At 37.5% G+C, this 17358-nt stretch overlaps 1 protein-coding gene across 6 annotated transcripts in view; it reads left to right on the plus strand.

The window, feature by feature from the left end:
- TBL1XR1 (TBL1X/Y related 1) overlaps positions 1–17358 on the plus strand; it is a 111980-nt gene that overhangs the window by 68575 nt on the left and 26047 nt on the right. For 4 of the 6 annotated variants that reach the window (XM_054074480.1, XM_054074485.1, XM_054074483.1 and 1 more), the window contains exon 3: positions 5259–5326. The exons of the other annotated variants lie outside the window; for them this stretch is intronic. The gene's annotated coding sequence lies outside the window, so the exon portion shown is untranslated. The remainder of the gene's footprint in view (positions 1–5258; positions 5327–17358) is intronic. 6 annotated transcript variants of the gene reach the window in all.

Genomic DNA, 17358 nt, shown 5'->3' on the forward strand with positions numbered 1-17358 from the left:
TTCTCAAACCTGTTTGCTCAATATATGCAACAGCCAAAGCTCATAGATTTAGATGCTGCTTCTTCCTTGATGTGCCATCTGCATCCAGTCAAACATAAGACTCTTTGAACACCATCAATGTTTCTGAAAATATCCTCTGCACTCGTAAGGTATGCCTTCTTAAATTGTTAAAAGGAAGAATTATGGAAATTACAGCAGATATGGAAGAGAAGAAAACAAGCACGTTCACAGGGGACATTGCCGTAAAGTAGCCAAGGTAGAACATTAGTGTTTCATAGATAAAGATCTTAAGAATTTAATTTTCAGAAGCTGGAATAACTGTTTTGCTAACAAATAATGTTTAATAGTACGATTATACTTAAAGACGCAATAATGCAGAAGCTTTGCTTGTCTGTAGCATTTTAATTGACGTCTGGTTACCATCTTCCTGGGAAGCTTTATGGAAAGTGTTAGCTTATAGGGACAGAATCTTCCTGGAGGATTTTACTTGGTGATGACCAAAAGACTTTTTACCTTTCGTAGTGCTCAGGCTTGGCTGCATATGTTTTTCAGTATCTGAGTAGTCCTGCCCAGAGTCCCTTTTGGTGGGATTAGGATTATTATCCGTCTTGGAGTCTCTGCTGAGTGTTTCTGTTCTCTCCTGAAATTACTGAATCTCAAAGAAATACCACTTTTATCATGTTTACTTTGAAATAATAAATATTATTCAGTAAATTGTGATCTTAAACATTGCGTGTGATAAATGATTTATTGTCAGTTTAACTTTCAAGTAGAACTGCACGGATTGCTAAATATTTTGTTGTAATACAGAAGCTTACACACAGCACAGCCAAACATTGCGACAGAAGTTAAACAGATTTGCTTATGTTTCGTAGAGTGAGTTTAGGAGGCCAGTGTGAATTTGTCGGCCCAAGACTTTGCTTTTCTCAAAGCCGCCTCTCTTGTTAGTTGTGGGGTTTGGGTTTTTTTTGGGTTTGGTTTTTTTTTCTTTTCCCCCTCAGGTGTGGCAAAAAGATCTGTGGTGCTGTTTGCAGAGAAAAGATGGAAAGGCCAGATCTTGTTTTTGTAGATGAACGAGCCTTTATTTTGTTAGTGCATTACTTGGATTTCAGTTGTTCTTGTGGTGACATTCATTGGCTGGCTGGTCTTTGAAATGGAAGGATTAGAGGGAATAAGTGGTAGTGAGCAGATCAAATATCTCGGCGGTAACATTTGGGTTTATGCAAATGGAGGGAGAAGCAGACCAGAAATTATGCAATGCTCATAGGACAGACTAAAAATAAGGCCTTATTCATGCATTGAGCTCCTGAGAGATCTAAATGCATGCATTGCTTTAAGTTCAAGAGAGACACATTTTTATTTAATGTCAGGTTATACTGAATTCTTTGCCTGTATGCATGCATTTTATTGCCTTAGTAGCAGTCTTTGCTATAGTCATACAGAGAGAAAATAACATTAACAGGTAGTCTAGTGGGTAAGACGCAGTAAACAATACCTCCCAACAGTAGATCAGTTCTCCTTCCCTAATGGGCCACGTTCAATTTATAAAAGTGCACGTAAGTAGTTTTTATGAGCGCATAATTTACCTTTTTTTTTTCTCCTAACTATGCATGATTTAGTAACAAAACAAGAAAATCCCTAGACAGCCGTTCAAAAAGGAAATGCTACTTGTTTGTTAAAAAAAAAAAATCCATTTTTTATTATTTTTAAACAAATTGCATTGACTTAAGTCCAAATCTAATAGTAGTAAGGATTGCAGTTACAAGTCATGGAAAAGAAGAATATGAAATGGAAATTGCTGGCCAAAAGCTTGAGAGGGTTGCAAACAAAGCTTTTGCTTTAAGAGATAAAGTTAGTCTGGGTTGGATAGCTGTATTCCTTTAATTTAGAGAGGTACAAGATGGACTCTTTCCTCTATTTCTTTCAGTTAGCAAAATGAAAAAGGCTGTGGGGACAAAACCCACCCATTATATGGGTCAGTGGGACTTGGTGCTTATCAAGGAGCATACCCTAGTGGCAGGTTAACTGCTTGTGCCTGCTCGAATGCCCCATCCTCCCAGCTTCACTGATATTAATCAACTACTTAGAGAGTGACAGTTTCATAGAATCTTTCTAAATTTACTATTTCTGTTGCTGTCCTGTGCCAAAACAAGTGCAATACGTTTACATGTGGCATCATCACATGTATTGGTGGTAGCATGATAAAATTCCTGCTCTGTAATTAATTTTGAAGTGGGGAAGTAAATGTATATTTTTATACACGGATGAATGCATAGATATTTTAAGCTGCAGTGGGAAAGATTTCATGCTCAGAATGAACAAATTCTTAATGGTGTGTGGGCATTTTAGTAGCAGATTCAGTCATTAAGGTTGCCAGTTAGCATCACCTAAAAAATTGGGTTGTCAAAATCACCCACATTTTTGCAGTGTTTTCTGTTCTTGTCCTCTTTCTGAGGACAACTTCCCCAACTGTGGGGTTTTGGTTTGCGGATTTTTTTGGGTTTTTTTTTTCCCTAAAGAGACTGTAAGTTTGCTCTTTGATTCTTTTCAGATTCTCTGAAATACATGGATAGCAGCGTCTTGTAAGAAAGAAAAATAAGACTAAGCATGTAACTATGAAGTATTCCTCAGTGTTACTACAGAAAGTAAGCTTGAATAGTGGATATAGTAAGGGAAATTCTACCTAATGATTATAGATGAGCACCCTGTGATGTGCTTAATTTCATCACATCATTTGGTAGGAATATAATTAATTGTGAATTTTTTACTCTACATGCTACAGATTCTGTTCACATTGCTACCTTATATTAGAAAAGAAAAAAAAAAGGTGGACATATTCTTTCTATGTAACCTGTAAGTCTTTGCAGTATATAAAATAAATTTTATGCTTATTTATTTGAAACAGGATAAAAGTGTTTCCTGGATAAATAAAATGCAGGGGGTACTCTGGTGGTAATGTTCTGTGATACAAGTGACTACAGAAGTAGCTGGTTGTTAAATTGCTCTTGTAGCTTAGTTATTCTTAAAGGACCTGTTAACTTGGGTGGTGTTTGAATTCTTGCAGTGCCCTCTCAGCCCTCTCACCCCATGATATATTAATTAAGTGTAAACAGGTACCTGTTGTAGGGAGGATGTTGATTGATGAATTTCTATTGTTTGATGTCTGTGTGTTTTTGTGTATGCTCTGTGGGGAATTGTGGAGAGGAAGGGAATTCCTCTGAAAAAGCAGCTTCTGTTGAGGGTGTGGTGGTGCTCCAGTCTCCTGTAGAGCCTCCTGGTTCTTTCTCCTGTTTGGCATCATTTTAGGGCTAATACCGATTAGCTTCATGGAACAGAATTTACTCTAAATGAGTGAAAAATGCTAAATGCAAAATGGATAAAGTTCAAAGGATATGAATGTTGAAACTTATTGCTCCCTCTTGTTTGCTTAACTAGCAGTGTCAGCATCCCCTTTTAATGACCTTTTGCACTATCATTCATCTTGGAGTTAAAACTCTTACAAAATATTAAACTTTGCTTCAGATTTTTTTTTTTTATCCAATTTTAGCAATGCAGTTGATATGTACAGTTAGATCCACAAAATGATCAAGGCAGTACATAATAGCCTAGCAGAGAATTAAAATTACATTAATATGGGGTCACAACCTTTTCACTTATCTTGTGACCTACTGTCAGTAAGTGTTGTTACAGAGCAGGACCAAGGCACTTTCCAGGTCCAGTGTGGTGGTATTGGAGTGCTCTTCTTGGAAATGTAGTAATGAATAAATTGACTTTTATTATGAGAAAGCTTGTGATCTCAGTATTCCAAGTGAGCCTTTGTAGCATTTGCTTCTCACCCTCTAGGTCTAGGAAGTATTTGTATCTTCTTATCCTGAAAAGGAGAACCTTTAATATCAAAATATTAATTAAATATTAATAAAACAATATCCGTAGTTTCCATATACGTGGAGTATAGCACCATTGGCGTTCGTGGTATTCCCCTTTCTCTCATCCAGGGCTCTTCCCATAGACCATGTCCTCCCAGCTATCAGGAGGGGGGGAAGGAGCAGATACTGGTTTACTAGAATCTCTTGGAAATCTAAATGTGGAAAATGATTGCTGACCAAAATGCTCTGTAGTTCCTCAATGAAAATGGGGGAGAAACATCTTCAGGTCTTATTCAGCTTAGTAACCGACTGAATAACAGGGTGGTTTTGAGAGGTCAATGTTATTTTTAAGATAATGGAAAGTATTAAATGCTGTATGCTGTTTAAGGCATGTGTTGCCTTCTGTGGTTCTAGTCCTGGGTTTTAGGAGGTTTTGTGAAGGTTTCTGTGTTATTTGCAATGTATTTTGTGAGGCTTTGTGTCTGGAGTTTAGTATTTAGGTAACAGTTTGCCTTTTTCCGAATTCTCTTCCACTTGGGGCAGAGTTATCTGTTCAACTACCGTGTCTTGCTTCAAACAGCATTTTTTTGATATGTGTGTTCTTTTCTTGCAGTGCCCAGCTGGTGTTCCTGCGCCCTTACCTGCAAACCTTTCTCTTTAATCTTGACATAAGATTTCTCTCTCATGATTTAATCTGTAATGAATATTGGTGATAGCCACTATGTTATCCAAATGTAGGATCGGTAATTGTTCTGATCGCAGGTGCATAATGTACATAGCTTCTAGGGACTGTTTAAGTTTTGAAGTCACTTATAGTAATTTATTCTACAAAGCTATTATAAGGATTATTTCATATAACTTGTTCTTTATAATTTACTGGTGTTAAATTCAGATCCAAAATGGTCAGTTTTGAAAACACAGACTGGTTTGATCATGGCCTTGTGTTTCCTACTTTTTATCTTGCCATTGAGTCATTTTACTTGTGTTCTTTAGCTAACAGTAGAATAAGCCACCATGGCAGTACCTTTTTTAAACTTTATGAGAATCCAGATTAAAGTTCCCTTTTGACAATATGAGCAGCCAAAAGAACAGAGGTTCTGTTAACACTAATGCTCTATTCTGTGCTAGGGTTTTGTTTCAACTGAAAGAGTAAGAGGAGAGTTGAAACGGTGCCTATATATTTTTTTAAACATATTCCATGTAACTGATCAAAAGATCGTCTTTAACATTTGTTCATTTATTTTCTTGTGTGAACATATATTGTAATCAGTAGGAAAAAAAATGTTGTTGTAATGCTTTCAGTAAAAGACTGGTAGAAAAATAGCTTTTATCCTTTTTCATCCTTTAAAATAGATATTGATAGAAACTATCATAATATGGTTTGTGTTACAGGTGGTGTAATACCAAGGGCTGTACTGCTGCCACATCACAGTTTTGTGGGGTTTCAGAGAGTAGTTCTGGTAAGGACACTCAATGATTTATCTATTTACTTGTCATAAAAGTGGACTGTTAGTTTGGTACAATTTAGTATTAGTAATTGCAGATAAGTGCATTTACAGTGTTTGTTAGGTGTCTGTTTCTGCAGTCCACTGAACCTTTATGTTAAGATACCTTTTATTCAATGGTCTTTAACAGCTCCCTTTGGAACTGTTGTTGTCTCATGTGTAAATTCGTATTCATTTTGTTGAGAGTTACGATAAAACACATCAATTCACAACATGGGAATACTAATAAATAGACCTTTTGACAAAACACCTTGTGAAAACTATTGTCTGCTCAATGTGTGGAGTCACTATTGCCTCAGGTTTTTAAAAAGGGGGAAAAGCTACTGTGTTTTGATTAAAGTATGTTTTTTTTTCCCCAAGTACTAAAGTCTTGGCTTCCTAAAGGAAGATATGAGGTTCGCAGGGCAAATATCCAGAACATATGCCTTTTTCTTGAATTTAGCATACAGTCATGAATTTGCAATGTTGTGGGTTTTTTTTTTTAAATGTATGTAACTACAATCCCTTTAGCATTTCTTTTGACTTTGTATGCTTTCCTTAAACGTAGTTTTTCCTCTCTTCTCCAAGGATAGAGTTACAAGGGAGACAAGATTACCTTACTTTTTCTAATAAAAGGAAAATTCATTCTGAACCAGTGTACGAGCAGCAGTGCTTATGTATTGTGCAAGAGCACAACTGAGTATTTGTTCTTCCAGCAGTAGATAACTGATACCACAGTTGTATCTGTAGAATTTTTAATATATGCTGTAATTTAACAAATGTCTTGTGGGTGTAGCAGATGTCTAATCTTTTTCTTTCTTTTCTTTTCTTTTTTTTTTTTTTTAAATCACAATCCCTTAAAGTTTGTGAACTATTTTACGTATGTAGAGGGCACTCAAAGACAGGGAGTTTGTTTTAACAAATCTTATCTTGCAAGTAAGACCCTCACAAGGTAAAGAAGGATATTGCTGACTGTTCTTTATGGTCTTGCTCTTGCAGGGAGCTGTTGTACTGGCTCTGCTCCAACAAATCACTTAAGCAATTGAAGTCAATGGGACTAGAATATGTTTAAATAATCTTCTGGTTTGATCTGCGTCTACGTATAATTTCACAAGTCCTTTTTTTTGTTCTTTAAAAAAAAATGGGGTTCACAAGAACTTCTTAATAGGATTCTCTAGTCAGGGCAAGAAACTAGAAGTAGGTCTTCCTGTGTTGGCGATGAGAGTGGGGGCTTGCTTGATGGGGCTCTGGAAGCTGATAATTAGGGTAGCGAAAGGGTGCTATTTGAAGATGGAAGTGAATTGGTGTAAAGCCTGAAGCCATTTTTGCATTAGGTTGGTCTACCTAAAATATTTGGGCATGGTACTATTCACACTCTATGGTTTCCAGCCCTATAGGTAGATAATTTCTCAAGTATGCACAAATAATGCATGTAGACTTACATTAGAGTTTGTAAATCCTGGAGTGGAAGAAAATAAGCTTTCAGGTTTATATGAAAGAAAAAGCATTGTGAAGTTTTGAGTAGCATTACTCAAGAATATTAAACAGCAATTCTGCAAAGTGAAGATATCACAGCTTTATGAATATTCTAAGAAAAGAAAGATGATGGGAGATCTTTGGAGTCTGAGAAATACTGAGAATTTTTCAAAATGTGAGCAATTTGCGCAGCACTTATTAAAGTATAATGTGATCTGGAGAAGTCATGGACTTCTTCTCTGTCATATCTTTTTATTCAAATAATGCTTCTATTACTGGAAACAAATGATGAGAATTGTTCATGCATGAAACCTGTTATTTCAGTGTTTGAGGCAAGGTAAAGGTTTGAGGCATGATACCCTAACTTGATGGGTTTCTTTTTTTGAAAAACTGTCCTCTCTGATTTAAGTCTGAACTAGCAGAAGTAGTTACTGTGACTGCTTAATTCTGCAAAAGATAGAGTAGAGGTCATTGGTGGGTCAATTTGAAGGCAGTTTTGGTGCAGCTGCCTATGTAATAGTAGCCTGCAGATATAAGACATAGTGTATTTCTATCTCTGCTGATGTTTTAACTTGACTAAGCAGAACTGTTTTCTCTACACAAATGTGAAACTGTGATGTTTCCAACTACACCAATAGAGGAGAATGTTTAACTCAAAATAGTGACTCCTAATGGAAGGGTTTTGTGCATGTGTATAGGCAGTTATGTAAGCATTTGCATACAGCTTTGAAGGATGTTTTTCTCACAAAACAGGAACTTTTTTCCTATCCTATGTGCTATACAGAAAGGCAAAAATAGCATTCTTGTAAACCATCTTTCAATATTTTGTTGAAACTCTTTGTGTATCCCCCTAAAGGTGTGCTCAGGTTCCTTTACTAGTTAGACCCTATGTACAGTGCCAAATTAGCAAGAACAACATTTGAGACTTTTCTTTAATCATCTAAGAACAGCTGTGGAATTGCTTCTACAGGTACAGGTGCCTTTACGATGTGTAGGAGCTGTCTGGGGCTGTGTTATTGCACGCATGTTCACTGGATCTCTGTGAATTTTTCCTTCACAGTAGTATAAATATGCCTCTAGACTTAAACACCAGTGAAGTGTCAGAACTTGGCACTCATTCAAAGTTGCCCTTAGTCTAGGATAATTTGAGTTAGGTTAAAATATTCTATTTTCAACTGAGAAGGAAAGAAGCTTGTTTTTATTTTTCAGGGCATTTTGTTAAAGAAAAGAACGCTCTTGATGATTCAGGTATTGGAACAGCTCCCAGTAAAAAAGAGAATATATCGCAGCATATAGAAAATCTGGTCAAGGATGACTGTATTGTATGCCTTTTCTATATATTTATAGGCATATCACCTCAGCATATATGCTATTCTCAATATTCTACCAAAAGACTCTTGATACAGCTTCATTTAGAGAAAGAAATAAGCAGATGCTAAAGGAAGGAAAGGGAACTGAATGAATGTCTGGAACCTTTGGAGGCATGAGTGAGTTTTTCATTAAATATATATAGATGAAGGGAAAAAGCAGTACTGTTTCATTAGGAAATGTAGGTATAGCTACTATAGATGGAGACATTCTCTGCCAAAATACGTAGCAGAAATTACTAGATAGCATTAAGTTTTCTCATGACAACATACACAGCCAAACTTTGAGATGTGGTACAAAGCAGAATGTAGAGCTGCAAAGACTGAATGTCTGCTTTGAAGGTGGTTATTGTAGCAGAACCTGAAAATTATGTAAATAATGGTAAGAGATACTTGTTGGCCCTTGTTGCAGAGGTACGGAGGATAAAGTGTTCCTGTCTTGGATGCCTGTGTCCCAGCAAGGGTCTTGTCTGCAGCTCAGCTTCTTGTGTAGTTGAGTGTCCAGTTCCATAGTGGAAGCTGGAATGTGGGCTATGCAAGTCACTTTTTTGCCTCTCTCATTCTTTGGTGATTGCAGTCATGAGAGACCAGCGGTGACAGAATGGTGGCCCAGGAGCATCTAGTCTTTTATTTCAGTAGAAGTAAAACAGTAATCTGCCCTGACAACCTGTCAACAACCTGCCCTGACAACAGCCCTTACCCTGCTTCCATTTCCAGAGCCATTGTGGGCACAGGCATCTGCTTGCCCAGCAGCCGTGGCTGGTGAAGCGTTGCTGAGATGGTGCTTGAGTTGGCCGTTGCTTTATTTCTCTATTACTTCTGTAATAGATTACATCAATATTGCAGATAGGTATATAGTGCAGTGAGAGAAGAAATGAGAATGCTACTTGGTCTCACATTTCTATTATTTTAGGTTGTAAATAAAAATAGGACAAGTTTGTTCATCATGCTGTGTCACAGCCTATCACAAATGAATCATTGTGTGCTGTCTGTGGCTGCAGTTCGTTGTGTTCATGTATGACTGTGCCCAGTCTCCTTGCAAGGGCTGAAATCGTGGGTATTAAGCTCTTACTGTAATACTTAATTAAAACTTAGCAGATAAGAAGAGCTTTGACTCTTTAAATACCAAAAAATAATGTTTGTCGGACAGTGATTTTTAATTTATATCATGGGTTTTGAGAGACATATCAACTTGGTCTTAGGAAGTCCTACAAAAGGCAAGTACTTCACATCCTCTTCTTTATTAGAAGTCAATTCCAGTAAGGCTTCTAAGTGATTTAAGTGCTTCTGTAAAATTTAGCTACCGAATTTCGAAGTCCACCTCAAGTTAAATCTTGAGGTCCTAAAGTAAGTTTGAATAGTTTCTGATTCACTTTGAGTCCTTTTTCTAAAGTAAATTTGTAAGTGTTAAATTAATTTTAATTAGTACATCTCCCTTTCCTGAGAAATGCTCCGATTTAATTATTTCTTCCTGTTAATTAGTCTTTAATTAAAGAAAAAATATTCTAAGTAAAGATGCTTTCATTATGCCCTTTTGCATTTGATCATGTTTGCATTTGTTACTGATTTCTGTCATTTAAGCTCAAACACTGCAGTTTTATTATTCTTAAACAAAAATGAGCTACAGGTCTAATACAGCTTTTAAAGGCAGAGCTGTGGTTTGCATCTTTGATACTGCTGTTGCATTTGGTTTCATTAAGCTTTTATTTGGGAATGAAAGAAAGTGTTGTTTTAAGTGGTATTGTTGGAGTGGTTATGAGGTCTTGTTTTGCAAATTGGCAATCTTAGCACAGCCGGGGTAGTGAAGGAGAGTGGGAGCAGATATATCTGACATAGATTCACATCTTTATTTGTGTTCATGTGGCCAATTGCAAAAGCATGTTGTTATTTTTGATTTTGCGAAAGGTTTGGGCTTTGTTTTTTTTTTTTTTCCATTTTTAGAGTCCTGAGCTCATGATGGTTATTTACCTGCGTATTCCCACAGGCTCATTTCAGGCTACTTTCATAAACAAGGTTAGATGTCAAAATGCTTGGGTAAAGGAAACAGCTTTGAGTTTTTAATCTGAGGGTAAAAGATTTTAAGCTTTCTTTAAAACTCTCTGTTCATGCATAACACTGCAGTCAGTCATGAGTTACATGTCTTTAAATCCTAGAGGTGAACTCTTGGGGCTAGAAAGAACTTGTCAGTTTACATTTAACTGCATACATTCCAGGCGTTAGGATATATTTCGTGGCTGGAGAGAGCTTTGAACACTAAGTAGAGTGAATGTTGGCACATGTTTTCATTACCAAATTCTGCTGTCCAAATGCAGTTAGATCCTCAACGTGTTTAGTATCCTGGAATAATACAATGGTTATATCTGGGTTAATAAAGAAAAACATGTCTAAAGCACAGCTTGTCTCTACTATTAACATAAGTAACTACCAGTCTATCTGCCATCAGCCCACAATTCATGAGTAATACTGGCCTTGTCCCAAGTAGTTAGAAGCTATTATAAAAAAACAAAACAAACCCCTTGCATTCTTGGTGTCATTAATTCATTCTTTTCCCTATCTTTAGGATGCTGTTTGCTTTAGCTTCACCTTAATAAAAAAAAAAGACATTTTATGTTTATCGATATGGCCTCCTCTTCAATTAGTAGAAAGTTTTGGTGTAGTTGTGCTTGATTAATGGCCACTAAGGCTTGAGGTGATATTTTTCCTTGACAGTTTATATTTTCTTGACTTGAAATTGTAACCAAAGGATCTTCTGTGAGCCCTGTGAGGTTGTTATAATTTTTTTTTTCACCCCATTATGGTATTTTCTCACATTTTACCCTTTATTTTGCAGAAGCTGTGGATTTGGAGCTGTTAGTATTTAACAAAACATCTGCCTGAGGAAACAAAAAATTGGCAGCTTTCATGCACTCACAATTTTAGAAAAATTATTTGTTATCACCAAACTAGATGCTGCCAGGGTATATAATTCCAAAACTACTTTCCTCATGGGAAAGGCCTATGAGAGTAGGCTTAACAATGGGAAAACCAGCTGAGGTTATTTGCATTTAGAAAGATGAAACTCTCTTTGTCTGGTCTATGAAATTGCATGTTGAAAATAAGGCCCCACACTTTGTATTAACTTTGTAGGTGCTAAAATAGAGGAGGTGAGAGTATTTGGGTTCATACACCAAGAAGGGCAGGGCAAACAAATGGATCCTTTGTTTGAAAAGTTCATGTCTGTGTCCAGATAAATATAAGCATGTTTGATTTTAGTTTGTCCTTTGTTCTTCACTGGGAAAGACAAAACAGGCTCCAAAGACCTGCAGGAATTTAGGATAACTACATGAGTAATGATAGCAACCTTAATAAAAGGTAACCTAGCATTTCACAAAAAAGACGCGGTCCATGGGGCAGAGGTGGCCTGTAATGGGCGTTTCAAAACGTAGACTCTGGCAAAATTAGTTGCTGTACAGCTGGTGCTCCAGGATCCCCTCAGCGAGGGCTGCTTTGGTCTCTACAGGCTCAGCCTCACAAGTACCAGGACGCACCACGAAGGAAGATTTGGGGTCTTTTTATTTTACTTTTGGGTATGGGAAAATTATAGCTGTGCAGTATGGAATGGCCGTCGGCAAGGAGGTACCCAACCTTACGCCAGTGTGACCTGTGGATGTCAGCATGGTGCAGAAGGGTGCCAGGTCAAGATGCTGATTGGCTCTGGCGGCCGGGCTGGTTTCTGGATGTTGTCCTGGTTTCTGCACTTGTTCAGATGCTGCTAACTCTGATCTCTGCTGTGCCTTATTACTCTGCGTAGGTGTAACTCCAAATCACCTCAATTTGTTGCTGTTATGGCAGCATTGAAAAAAACTCAACTTTCTAATCAAGAATGAGGGAACCCACTGTGGTGAATACACTGAAGTGAGTCAGATAAAGGCCTTTCTCCTGTAAGCACTTAAGGATGTGCCTCAGGGCACAAGGCTAAACGAACAAGAACAAATAAAATGAACAGGGCTTAGCTGGAATAGAAATCACTGTTGTTAAAGATGAATTAGATTATATTCGACCACCAGAATTTTATTTGTGCAAAGTGTTGTCAACTTACATGTTAAAACAGAAAGGTAGTGAAAGAGGAACACAGAAAAATAAGTTACTGAAAGAAGCACAGATAACGTAGGTGCTCTTGAAAGCAGTTGGAGAGATGAAGTCAGGAGTTCAGAGTATGTGTACGCAGTGCATGGTGAAGAGATGAAAACCAGGGCAAATGTGTGACCACAGGCTCAAGATGGTATGTCAGATTGAGAGATGAAAGCCAGAAGATGGATCACTAGCCTGGAAAAGATAGCTAGGGACAGCAGATAGAAACTGTAGAAAGGTGACAGTACAAAGTCATGGAGGAGGAGTCCATACAAGCCTTATGGGAAGAAAATCCCCAGTCAAGATAGGGATGCTGCTTCAGGAGTGCAGAGAGATACCTTTCCACAGATGGTTGTCAGAACTACATATGCTGTTCATTACTATCAAGTAGCAATAGAAATATATTAATCATAACAAATAGAATCTGTTCCAGGATGCACAGTCTCTAATAACCATTCCACAAAAAGATTTTAAGGAAAAAAAACCCAAACCCCACATACAGCTGAAAATCAACTAATTATGAAAGTCTGTCCAAACTTTGTAGTCTTTCACTGACAAATAGGTAACATTAATCCAAGCTCAGAATGAATCTTTTTTGTTAGCAATCAGTATGCAGGTCAGCAGCAGCATAGTGAAAAACTGTGCCACTGTTAGTGCACCAATATCCATCAGCTCAAGCGATTGATGTAGATGTAATCACTGTCTTTAATAGGAGTAAAGTCAGGGTAATGGAACATTGTCACAGGATCAATGTCTTCTGTTTTGAAAATAAACCCCCTCAGCTTTGCCTTTGCATTTATGTACCAGCAGGCGACCACATCATTCAATTCAATTGACACAGTCCCTTAGAGCCCTGAGTGATCTATTGTGGGAACATCAGGAACAACATATTGGGGAAAAATGGAACATTCTTGATCAGACTTGCAGCCCATGTTATTCGGTGGGTTTTCCAGCGATGAAAATAAGAATAAATCAGCTGAGAGCAGAAATGCAGCACTTTATGGAGGTCTTTAACTCCATTTAACTGTTTAATCTTTACAGTTTCTTGATAAAAAAGCTGGCACCAAAGTACTTGTGCTTATTTTCAATGATGCGTGGTCACAACTAGAAGGCGTTCTTTGGATGTTGCTATTCACCTCCCTTAGCCTCAGCAAAAGCTCTTAATAGGGCTCATTTTGACCAATTCAAGAGCTCTTCTCTATCAGTTATTTTCTCAGAAATTTTTACAGTTTGATCCAAGCGAGGATTAATGGATGAGCTCCCACATTCATCCATAATTAATTTTTTGCTGAGGCTTTAAAGCAAGACAGGAGATTAGCAGTCATACAGTCACATGCTTAAAACTGCGTGCGTGCTGAAGAGGTATATTGCATGGGATTTTAAACTACGTACTATATAAGGCTTCTTCTGGTTTTCATCTTTCTAGCACTTGATTCCAGCAACCTACTGCTGTTCTCTGTCTAGATGTAAGAATATTAGTAGGTCATCATATTAGCAGTTAGTAAAGCCATTTAACAATTTTACAAAGCCTTCTTGAGACTGGGTCTGTATTTTGATTGCAAAAGTCTAAATTTATTTAAATTAGGTGCTCCTGAAACGTGGTACTCTTTAAAGGGACAGAATGAAAGCTCTACAGCTTGCTTAACTTTGTCACTGCTCCCATGATGGCCCCTCTAGTAAAGGAAAACTTCCCCTTTTTGGTAACAGATGACAGTATGGAGTATGACAAGCATTTGTCTGGTAGCGTTCTCTCTGTTACAGGGTAGATATAGGTTAGCACTCGAAGCCTAGGTGGATTTTGCAGGTCATCTTCTGAAGTAATCCATACTAGCAAAGCCGCTACTGCTGCTTCCCCAGGTAGGTAAATGTGCTAATTCTGGTGGTTAACGAAAAGCTAACCATTTCTAATCAATGTTAGAAATGCCGCAATTCCAGTTTTGCTGACATAGGCATCAGCCCAACTTGTGCACAGGTAGAACAGTCTAAACCTGAAGGTCATCCCATCAAACCACTGGTTCCTCTTTTCTGAAAAATGCGATTGGTCTGGATTAGATGTTTGATCAAGGAAAACTTCATAGTGTTTGTTTATATTTCATGCTATGCTCTGAAAATTATGCAAGTATTGAAAGAGGGCAGTGCTTTAATGTTTTAACTACTACTTCTGGACAGTTTGCATTTACCTCTAGTTTGCCTGCATCAGTGGGCATGAGCTTTGTGATTAAAAGCCCTTCTCTTGGCCACCTTCAGGAGATTGAGATGGGAAGTTTGCTTTTGGGATCTTGAGGGGAATTGAGGAGGGATGGGTTTCATGTAGTAGGTCAAAACTGAGGCAGGACTGTTTGTTGGTGGGTTTACTGGCATAGAGGTGCGTGTTCTGAGCAGCTGGGTTTGGCTTTTAAGGAAGCTCTTAAGGAAAGGTGTATCAGAAGTACCTCCATTTAAACATTTTTGTAGTTATCACACAGACAAGCTGTGCCTGGATAAAAATATCTATATTCATTGTATCCCAAACAGCTGAAAAGTCTTTAAAATATCGTAGTTATATATATCATATAATATATGATTCCTTTTTGCTCTTCTGGTACAGGAAATAAAGAGGAAAAATCTCTCCCAAACACATCATTTTTTTGTTGTGTTGCACTGTAAGAAAGAAAAAAGAGATGTAAGAATCTAAAGAGCTTTGAATAAAGTGTCAGTACCAGAAATATCTCTGTTTCTTTAGTCAGTCTAGGGATTTTCAGAATATGGCTGCCAAGAATCCCTGCATGATGCCCTATAGCTGTCCAGGAAGATGTATTTTTAACTCTACGAAGTGTAGAAGTTGCAGCTTTGTAGCCATAACCCTGGAAATGTGATACTGAATATACTGTTGCTTGTGTCTCTGCTGTAACATCCGGAATCCCAGTCTCCTGGATCACCCAGCATATGACTTTGGGGAGGAGATTCATAGTTCAGTAATTAAATACTACTTTGCTCTAGGCAAAACCAACAAATGGCCTTCATCTGCAGCTTATTTTGTAATAGTAGTCAGGACCGTGCTTGGTGTTTCTGGGGACTGAGTACTCAGATAAATAGACAGTAACTGTTATTTTTAGCCAAGGTTTTGGGTGGTTTTGGGTTTTTTTTCTTCAGAAAATTTCAAACTGGCTTTGTCATCTTGTATGCTTCATGCTCTCAGATTGGCACAGAAAGACAGACTGTTGCCATAAATTAGGTCACTAAAGCTGAAGTACGGAATACAAATATTTATCGCCTGAGCTAAGGAAAACAATTCAGATGAGGAAAGGAAAAATTACTTTTTAGTATTCGAAAGTGAAGCTGTATTCTTGAGATTGAAAGCAAAGCACTAGACTTAAAAGACGAACATGAGAAACATCTCTTGTTTTAAATTGCTAGAAGGAAAACTAGCAAAGCTTGATCATATGGGAAATCAGTAAGAAGGTTCATTAGGTAGAATTACAGATGGTTTTTTATGTAAGTTCACATTTGACAGATTATTGAATCTTAAAATAAAAAAGGACGCATTTAAATAATAGCAATTTGGACACACGGGTAAAAATTAAGAAAATGAGAAATTTCATTTTGAAATACGTTACAACAAAGCTTATTTAATTTAATTTATTTAATTTAAAAATAGTTTTCCTTTAGATTCAGAAGGTTAGAAAGAATTCCTAGTTGCAGATTGTCAGATAGAAGGAGGACTCTAATAAGGGCTCATTTGTATTGTGCTCAATACAATATTGGACCCTTGTGAAGATGTGAAAGAACAAATAGGACTCTTTAGAGCAATTAGTTGATATAGTTAAAGAAACCTCAGTCTTTTTCTTCTTTTTGACGTATGAGAAATGTTCATTTTTGATTGAAATTGATGTCTAATAAATTCTTACTCAGAGGGCTGTGCAACATCAGTCATACACTGCATGCTTGACATATAGGAACCACTGATTTATTAATGATTTTTCCTTTATGAACTGTTTCTGAAGGGCTATATGTAACTTCTTTGGATGTAGAGTTACTGAGTTCAGCAGCCACTTGAGATAAACTCACTATGTCGGGGAAGAGCCTTTGGAGAACACTTTTATAGAACACTAGCCACAAGCAACAGCATTTTGTGGAGCTGGGGATTAAAACTCCGGTTCTGCAAGCACCTCACGGGGCAGATTTGGTATCTGAATGAAGTTCTGCCGAAACCTCACAATTCCAGGATTTTGCCTGGTGTGAGTGGTTGGATTTAAGTAGTGGTCTTTTCACTGTCTTCTGCACATCCCTGATGATGCGTCAAAGCAGACTTGGTGGCATTGATGCCTCACCGTTGTACTCGTGTTGCATGCAGTTGGACAAGAGGTATAGACTTTGGTGTTTGACACTTTCCTGGTCTACGACAGGGTATTTGTCCCTTGAGGCCCTGGGACAGCAATCACGTACTGGTTGAGCAGAGCAGGCATGCTTACCAGGCTGAGGGATTTCCAGCGTTAGTTGTGAAGCTTAATGAAGAGGAATTGTGTGTCACACACACAATTTATTTTTTATTTTTAAGAGAGGTAATACGGTTGTAAAGCAAATTGTAATAAAACTTTCCAAAGGACGTGTACATGCCTTCAGGTTTTCTAGGTGGAATTAAGATTACACATTCCCAGACTGGTTCATATAATTTGTTGGATTTGTTTTTCTTTTTTTAACTACTGTGGCCATAAAAAAAAAAGGAAGATTGTTAAGCAGCAATTACAAAATGGTATCACTCTGTATTTGCACACATGCTAGCAACATATTTGTCAGGATTTCTTGTGAAAGAAGAAAAAATAAAAGTAGTGACAATATTTCTGTTGTATAAAACTTATTGTTTCTGTAGCCAGACTTGTGTTTTCCATGGATAAATGTAGCAGTCTGTTTATGTCTGAACATTAAACGTTTTTCAGAGCTACCCAGAGCATTAGCTATTCCCCTTAACATATCCTAGTTGGTACCTAGCTCATGATTGGGATGTTTTGGGAAGTAGTTGTTCACAGTAGCCTGCGTGGTGTTTGCTATCCTACCTAATTAGGATGTGTTAGAGCC

Source organism: Cuculus canorus, chromosome 9, assembly GCF_017976375.1.
Source record: "Cuculus canorus isolate bCucCan1 chromosome 9, bCucCan1.pri, whole genome shotgun sequence".
Lineage (NCBI taxonomy): Eukaryota > Metazoa > Chordata > Aves > Cuculiformes > Cuculidae > Cuculus > Cuculus canorus.